The 9,297-nt window shown below is 40.9% G+C and overlaps 1 protein-coding gene across 2 annotated transcripts in view; it reads right to left on the minus strand.

Annotated features, from left to right (window-relative positions):
* SATB1 (SATB homeobox 1) overlaps positions 1-9,291 on the minus strand; it is a 101,594-nt gene extending 92,303 nt beyond the window's left edge. Inside the window, exon 1 of one of the 2 annotated variants that reach the window (XM_024742031.1) lies at positions 9,045-9,291. The gene's annotated coding sequence lies outside the window, so the exon portion shown is untranslated. Of the gene's footprint in view, positions 1-2,943; positions 3,083-9,044 lie in introns of those variants that run through there. The other variant, XM_024742033.1, reaches the window with a different exon arrangement.
* Between the last annotated feature and the right edge of the window lie 6 nt (positions 9,292-9,297).

Raw genomic sequence — 9,297 nt, forward strand, 5'->3', positions numbered from 1 at the left:
AAAAAAAAAAAAAAAAAAATAAAAAAAAAAAAAAAAAAAAAAAAACAAGCCGGTAGTAATACAATAATCAGTGACCATCAGGGCCTGGAAAAATGAGTTTGCTCTCACTGGCACTAAAGGAGCATCACATGATTATTTAATTACAGCTCTAATTTTTGTCTCGTGGATGGCAACATATCAACAATTAATAGGGCAAATAGAGGAGACTGTTTTTAAAGAGACAGAATGTGCATGATAATGGAATAGGTCACACAGCAGTGTACTGCTTCAGGAATACTTTTCTTTGTGTAACTAACACTGTCTTGTAAAGAGCCACACACATGAAAATCAATTTAAAGAGGAAGTGTCTTTTTTAAAGATAACTTTCATAGCATGGCCAGAACTTTTCAGAATGTTTTAGATGCATCTAACACAACCCTTAAGGAATGGAGTGAAATCTTCATTAATATAAATACCCTAACTCTCAAAACATTTTAAAATAATGGATACAGCTACAATTAAAAATATATCTATTTATGCAATTAATCATGGCTGATATTTATCCAGTGGGGTCCTGAAAAAAAATCATTATTGTAGAAAAGAACAGATAGAGGTCAATCAGACTTAGGCCACATGGTATTTTTGGCCCCAGAATATCAGAAAAACCATTACATGGTAGCCTAACTGCAAGGACCTCCAGGGAGTGCTCTGTGCTTATACCAGAATAGGTTGTTGTTACCACAGCTGAACACCAAAGGACCATGAACCTAATCAGACAGACTTTGCCTCATCCTCAAGGTCAGTGAGGATAAAACAAACCCCAGTGCTACTGTCCAAAATGACAGAGCACAGGGAGAAAAAAACACTCAATTATCCAGAACACGGGCATGTGTAGATTAAGTGTGCAGATAACCCGAGTAAAAACAGAAAATTAGAGAGGAAAGTCTTTTCCCATTAAACCATATCAGCACAAGCTAAATTCACTATTTTATTATTAATTTAGCAAATCTTTAACGAGTGCTCTCCACGCAAGACAGAACGCTAACTGCGAAGCTTCTACTGTTTTCTATAACACAGACATGTACCTTACGTTGAATTTTTTTCTTGTAGTTGAATACCTTGTAGAAATAAATAAGGGCAGCACCTAAAAATTTGTAAAGTGGGAATCCTAGTGCATTTTTAAGTGCTGTATTGGTTACAAGGTTAACATATCCAGATTCACCAAGGGAGTTCAAATAGTTAACCAATTTGATATAACTGTCTAAGGCAGGCTCAGTCCAGCTTTAAACCTCACTAGTTTCAGTCACGCACTGTTCTGCCATACCAGAAGCCAAAGCAAAAACCTAGGCTTTAGATTTGGAAAATAAAATATTCTTAGAACTACTGCTATGATCAATTGCTCAAACGTATCTTAAATATCAGGTTACAGAGAATTGTAAGAAAACATAGCTTGGCTCAAGAAACAGTGACTAAAACAATTCCACAAAGAGTAGTACTAAGAGGTGCTAAATCAACTCAATAAGCTTTTAATGGCTTATGTTGGCCAAAGTCATCACAAAACAAAAATGTAGACATCTCAAAATACAATGTGGGAAGGCTAAAACTACTGAGGGACTCTGATTTTTAAAGCCACTGGCAAAAGTGATCAAGCCAATGCTAATTACAAAGAAAGAAAGAAAGAGAAAAAAAAAAGAAGAAAATTGAAAAGCTTACATCCCAGTGAAAAGTTTTAAAATAAAGTTGCTTTAGTAGAAAACATTCTGATAATTCTGGACCCAAAATCTGACTCCATACATTCTAAAAGACTATTTTGAAAAGAGTCTAGCAAGCAGCAGCTTGTATGTAAGAGTATACATCATGCTTTTTTAACATGACTGTTAGTATACAGTTAACATGTCTCAGAAAAGGCTGTAATTAACTGTCTACTGCTCCAATAACACTAATATGTGTACAGTATTATTAAAATACAATGACTCCTTACAAAGTAAGACTGTCATTTTTAAACTTTTAAGATAATGTTCTAAATTGTTTTTGAGTCCTCTTAAACCACCCCAAAGAGAGCCCACCTCTAAAAAAAGAATTTTAAAGCACAGTTATTAAACTATTGTTCCAACCTCTCACAGCCTGGAGAAATCTGTCTACTATTAGAACATCTAGGTATCATTTATTTCAGTTGGTGAAAATATAGTGAGAAACACTTGGATTATTTTATTAATTCTAGATATTCTTTTAAAATTTAAAACTGTAAGCATTTGAACTGAGTGCTTTCTTTACTGATAAAATATTTTTATCAGTGAACAGGAAAAAAAGGTCTGCTATATCAAGAATGATCACATAGCCCTGTTGTTAATCCCCAGTGATTTCCATTGTCTGGTTCACTGGAAAAGGAAAACTCAATTGCATTCAACATCAAACAGCTAATTATGGACACACTATATTCAAGACTATCTCAAGTTTAAAAGATATCTGCATATACTAGGTTCTATTTTATTTATAGTATTTATTACAATAAAGTATTTACAACAGAAAACCTCTTTTACCTTAAAGTCCTTAACATTATAAACATTAAAAGGCCAAATTGTCTTTTGCTTGCTCTTAACAGCATATCAGAAGCCACGGAGTAAGACTAGAAAAGAACCTCTAGCAATCAACTCTACTATATGCCCAGCTTCCTGGAAAACTGCATCTAAAGAGTTCCCCCTCTCACAGATTACTGACTACCTTTTCCTTAAATATCTCAGGGAAAGAAGATCTAGTAATTTCTCCTGGGAGCTTTCTACCACATTTCACCACCCAGAGTAGAATTCACACTGCAGAATTTCTGTTGGTATCTGGTCCCAAATCATCTCTCGCTGAGAAAAAGCAACATCCCAACACAGAAACCTCCCCTGGACACTAAATGCTGGTCTCTCCCTGTGGCTACTATAGCCCTGATTCCCCATATGGAACTTTTCTGCCACTTACCCTCCAAATATCAGAGGCTGCTCTCCGAATCTAGCCCTACAAGAGAGCTCTCAAGAAGTAGTCTTTGACGAGGTGACAATGACGAAGTTCTCTCTGGCACTGCTAGCAAGGCAGAAGCATCACCAAATGAGGTGGTTACCAGTTGCCTGTGAAGCAGCTGGACCATTACTGCAGTTCTGAGGGTACGTCACAAATCAGGTCATAGCTCTGGGTAGAGTCCACCCACTTCACCGGGTACAACGCCCTCCATTTCCTGCACACCTGGGGGGAAGGGGTGCCAAGGAAGGGGTGGAGGGAAATGCAGGTCCACAGACATCCGAGCAAAGGCAGGACCAAGTGCAGCCTGACGTCTGTTCCTTCTGCAAGCATCTCAGCTTCATGTGGGGGACCTGCACCCCTAAGATGCAGCCACAACTCGTGCCACAATACGCAGGCTCTCGAGGGAGTGATGAGTGTAATAAAACATTGCACAGTTAAACGTCTTATCCAGCAAGATCGTTTCTCCACTGGAAACTGAACCAACTCTTAATGTTTGATTACAAGACACTTCACTACCAAATATCAAATAACTGGACTGAATAAACTGCAGCTGAATCTAGGGACATAAATGCTGGCGTACCGGTTAACTAATTTTCATCTCTCATAACTAAACTGGATCACCGCATAAGCTAAATTACATCCTTGAGAGTCCACTGAAAGAGGTGATGAGAATTTCTATTTACGAACCTTCAGACAGCAACAACTGTGGAAGTGATACAGAATAACTTGAAAGAATAAAAATAGGCCAATATGCTGGAGAAATGCTACGCTACTAAATCTCACCCTGAATATATATACACACAATCTGTATCTATTTACTCTGAAATGAAATATCTGATCTTAAAAAAGACTTAAAAAAAAATAAACAGCAAAAGGTACCGTTGGCATAAGTTCAAAAGTACTAAATAATGTGTGTTGATCACACTCTATGAAGACATCAAGTTGAAATAGACTTACCATTGAGAATAACACTTAGGAATGATATATAAATTACCACAGTAGACACTTTTTCTTTGGGAGAGAAAGAGAAGAACCTTGTGTAACAGATTTGATTTACATGCTGTATTAGGACCACATTCTGCTCTGATGTCAATGGAACATGTGATTAGAGATTAACAACCGTGTGTACAGGATGAGCGTAAGAGCTACTTACAGAGCATACTCGAAAACAAGCACTTTCTCAAGTTAATAATAAGTTTTGGGATTCAACGTTAACAGTATTTTGAAGTTTCCAGGGGTCTCCAAAGAGAACGGGCTTTCAACTTAAGAAGAAAAACAACAAATGCATTTAGTATTGTCAAAAATTTGAAATTCAAGGTTGGCAGATTAAACAAAAAGACAAAGGAGGCAAGAATATTTTCAGAGGAAAGTTAACAGTATTAATCAATCAATCAATGTGTCCCACTTTATACTCATATTTGCAGACCTCCCTTAAAACCTGAAGCATTCCATCTACGGCTGGGAATAGAAGACACTTTATCAAAGTTGTTATCTAAGAAATCAAATAGTTGAAGTTATCTCTTTGGAATTTTGTAGAGAGTTTAATTTAGCAAACGTACACTTGAATGTGTCTGAACATATTTGTCTTGAGGTTGCTCTAAGATGACTATTTTAAGTGGCATGTGGATTCTTTGGGGATTTGGATATTATAGTTGAAGTATGCAAAGGAAAAATGTATAATATTTCTTTCAACTGATTCTGGCAGGACAAAAAAATGAGAAGATAAAATGACTCTTTTTAAAACTTTAGCCACTGGGAAATGATAAGAAAACTCCTCTCGACCCCTACCCCCAACCAGGAAGAGTCTAAAGCCCTGGATTATAGTACAGGTAGATGTTAAAGTGGAGACAGAGCCGTTATTTAGTGGTGACAGGAATATAAGTACGTGCACTAACCTATAAACTGGTATTTACTTCAGGAAGGTAAGTAATATTTTTCCTCTGATTGCTGAGCTGTCAGTTTAATGCAGCGTAAATAAACAGTAGGTGCCTGCTAGCTTGAAGTAGGAAGTGTTCATTCCACACGAGGAACAGATTACTGAAGCCTGATGCTCATCGTGCTGAAGCACAACTTACATTTTACCAGAAAATACACCCTACCGTGGAGGATGTTCGTGCCTGATCTATTAATTAACTTAACTCTGTTCTGTCAAAATGTAAACCAATTTGTTAAAAGCATCCCGGAGTTTTGGAGTTTGAAAACCAACTGGAAACGCAAGAAGGATGACTGTTCTGTAATCTGATCACAAATGCTAAAAATGACTACTTAGTATAATAAGCAGAAACTATACCAAACCAAAAGAGACAAAGAACATATTTAAATAGAGAATTCAATCATCTCAGTTACCGAATTTACTCAAAATCCTCCTCCTTTGCTAATTAAAAGCAACTGGCAACTTTCATATTTTGCAGCCTTGTGCGCTACTTAGGCCTGTTCAATATGTATGCTTCTTCTGCTCTCTGAGATATCTAAAGGTAAACCATTCATAAAAATCCGATCACATTCTTTAATTCTAATCAAAAGATTACTGAACTCCCCTGAGAGAAGTGGCAAGTATGAAGAGCAAATGATGATACCCTTCCTAACAGCATTCATGTAAAATGTGGTTTTCTTCCCATTTTCTATATACCACAAAGCTCTGACAGTATAGAGCAGCTCAGGTTCTCCTTATACATAAGCACAAAGCCAAATATCTCCTGGCATCATTTAAGATGAGAACTTACCTTATCTAAAAAGTATAAAAGGTAATTTGGGGAGGTTTCTATTTAAAACCTGAACAAATTCTGATCATTAATCAGTGGACTGTAAAAGTCAAATGCAAAAAAACCCAATATTTTTGCATCTGACTACAACAGGTCCAGACAGAGTCTGAAGATCGATTCCGTCATATGCATTTATTTTATATACTTCATCAGTCCCAGGTACGAATATGACACAAGAGTCATCCGAGACAACACGTCTTAGAAGAAAAGACGTGTTTGTGTAAAGGGCATATCTGTGTATGGCCCTTTTGGAAATTTACAGAGCAGATGAAAAACCACCAGAGTGCTTTATAGAGTCCCTGCTGTATATCCATGTTGTATTTAGCTTAACAGTGTTTGTAACCAAAAGGTTTTAACAATAATGAGGAACAGGTGCCTGTCACCTGACCTTTTAGGCCTAATTTACAATCCGCAACCTGTCACATGAAAAAAATCATTGAAACTCTCTCCCAGAGATTTCAGTCTTTGCTAATTTAATGCAGACTTGCCTAACCATCACTCAGCACATCATCTTATTCAATCGCAGGTTCATATAGCTTGGCAACAGGCTTCTTTGCAGAAATAAACCATTATTCATTTTGTTGTTGTTCTTGTTTAAGATGCTGAGAGACAAAAGAACTCCTTTTGTAGATTATCAACCAAAGAATATATTAATTTATTAGAACAACTGAACAAAAGGCATTCCTTTGGAATACTTTTACATACAAAGAACTATTATTTATTACATATTTCAGCTTGTGGGAAAATGAAGAATGCATTGATTCTGGAAATAACTATTCAGACTTTTGGAAGTTCTTTAAGTCTTCTTTCTCTGCTGATCTTTTTTTTTTTTTCTGCTTCCTCCCTTCATTCCCCCCCCTTGTCCCCCCATACCCACACCCCCCACATTTTAGGGCACTAGTACTTTAGGAAGGAAATCCCTATTTGTTCTTTTTTCATCCATCATTTGTATTCATTATTTAGAAAGGAATACAAAATTGTGCAGTGATTCTTATTTCTCTTGTATAATCTTGTTACATGCAGCCATACTCAAATTTAACAATGCTCTGTATTTTATAGCTACTGTTTACATATTATGTATTACATATGACTGAACGACTCTACATTTAAAATATTGTTTCCATTAGGAAAAATATGAAGTAATAAGTGTCAAATGGAGACGAAGAATAAACATGCCTGGTATATTTATAAAATGTATAGTCATTTAAAATGTGCACAAATAGGATACATATTTTGCTACTGTTACATTTTATATAGAATACACATTGTCTAAAGTGTATTTAATAATGTGCCTAACCGAGTTAGTTAAAGTATTTATGTCTGGTGATTGTGTTAAACACTTGGAGAGGTAGTGAAAGATACAGCCAGTTACTCCTGCTAACTAAAGTTGAGATTATGCGCTTATTATAACCTTTTCTAACAATGTGAGAAAAACAGAGTAAATATATTAAAATTGTTTCACAACAGATGCTTAGGTTGTTAATATTTAAGATGCCTATTCATGCTATTCCTGTCTGCACATTTGTCAAAAATGTAAGCCTGAATGCTAATGTTTGCCAGCAGACTGGAGCAGCCAGTATACGAATGTACTACTGTTCTACTAAAATAATATGCAATAGAAATAAAGGACCACTGCTAAATCATAGCACGAGTACCACACAGCAGATTAAAGGTCTTTAGAGCAAACACCTCAACCTTGGCTTTCTCCAGTCTTAGTTTTTTTTTTTTTTTCCCCCCAGCTACTTTGGACGACAGAATAAATCTTAATTCCTGACATCTCAGAAAAATCCACTTTAGATTGGGTGTAAATTTCAAGAAAGTTTCAGCGGGATGAGTTACTCTGTCAGCAGTACAAACACTGTAGATTTCAGGGACTGCTTAGGACAAATCCTGACACCCAGCAAGTCGCATTTTACTCATTCTTACCCCCTCTTCTGTCCTTTTGGGAAACTCAGGTCCCCTGGCCTCCCAGGATGGACCCCCAGCCAGTCGGGGCAGAAAGGTTCTCTCCTGAGAACAGGACGTCTTTAGCTTTTCTGTCTCTTTACAACCATGTGGAGTCCAAATCTTAACAGCATTTGCCTGGAAATCCGGAATGCTGCTGAGAAAGTTCGCCCAGGAAAGGCGCAGAGGTCCAAGCTGCCAACCAGGGCACTTTTGAGGGGCGATCCGGTGGTTGACGCTTGTAAGTGAAATTTGCTACGCTCTAATTAAGGTCAGGGCCAAAATCTCCAGCAAGAGCCCTAAGCCCCTCTCCGTCTTCTGGGGTCGCCCCCAAGAGTCCAGCTCGGTGGACTTCCCCGGTACGCGCCTGTCACTCTCCGGACCTGCCACCCGCCTGCTTTGTCCTTCTCATCGTGGTGGTCCAAACCCACGCTCCGCCGCCTCGGGAGCCTCGGTAGTGGAGCGCTCAAAGAAGGCCGCCACGCTCGGGTCGGGGCCGCAGGAGGGAGACACGGCGCGGACCCCGAGGCCGCACCTGTGATGTCTCTGTCCCTGCAAAGAGGGCAGCACCTCTTCCGGCCTCCAGCCCAACTCCGAACCCACATTCCCTCCAGCAGCGCCTTCAGGACCGACCTCACTACAACCGGCGAGGGCTCGAAACGCGGACTGCCGCCCCTTTCAAACTCCCGGCTCCAACTTGAACACCCCGGGGCCCGAGTGGCTCCGGGATGGAGGAGTTGCCACAAACTTCCCAGGCCCCTCTCCGCCACTGCTCCCAACCAGCCGCGCCGGCGGGGGGCGGAGGAAGGCGCAGATGGACCGGGGAAGGATGCTGAGCTTAACTTGCGATCCGGGGGGGGAACGTTTCCACTCCCCAGCCTACTCCGCCCGGCACCTTTCTGCCAGCCCGGCCCCGGGGCGCACCGAGAGGGTCTCCCTTTCCCCGTGTGCTTCCTTCGGTCTTTTCGATCCCCCTTTTCTCTTCCCAAAGGGGTTCTACCGATGACCTGAAGGAGTTTGTTCAGCCAGGGTCTGTCGGGCAGGTGTGTGTGAGGGTGTCCACACCCCGAGAAAGAACGAATGGCATCTTCAGGTCCCCCGTCCCGGGTGCTCTCCCTCACTCTCCCGGCCACCCCTCCGGATCCGGCCGCGCGCGAGAGAAGGGGCTCGGAAGACCCCTGTCCCCGGGCGCCCACGAGAGGGGAGCCGAGTCGCCCCAACGACGGGCACCGCGGGTGGGTGGGCGCTACGGTGAAGTTTAGATCGATTCCGAAAAAAGAAAGACAGAGATAAAAGGTTAAGAGTAGGGGCCAAAAAGAAAAAAGAGAGAGAGAGAGGCAAAGGAGCAGAACTCACTCAGGCATGGGCGTTGGGGGCGGCGGTGGCTGTCGAGCACGGCCCGAGACCAGGCGCAGCTTCCCGGGCGGGCGCGGCGGCGTCGGACTTCCGAGGCGGCGGCTTCTGCCTCTGGTGCCGCCGCCGCCGCCGGAGCTGCGGCTGCCGCGGAAGTTAATTGCAACTTGACTTTAAGTTGTCTTCTTTTCCCATCCGAAGTGGGCGTTTAAAGGGGAGAGAGAGGCGAGGAGCGAGCTAGCGAGCGCGCGGGGCC

This window comes from Neophocaena asiaeorientalis, unplaced genomic scaffold (assembly GCF_003031525.2).
Source record: "Neophocaena asiaeorientalis asiaeorientalis breed wild unplaced genomic scaffold, Neophocaena_asiaeorientalis_V1.1 scaffold154, whole genome shotgun sequence".
NCBI classification, from domain to species: domain Eukaryota; kingdom Metazoa; phylum Chordata; class Mammalia; order Artiodactyla; family Phocoenidae; genus Neophocaena; species Neophocaena asiaeorientalis.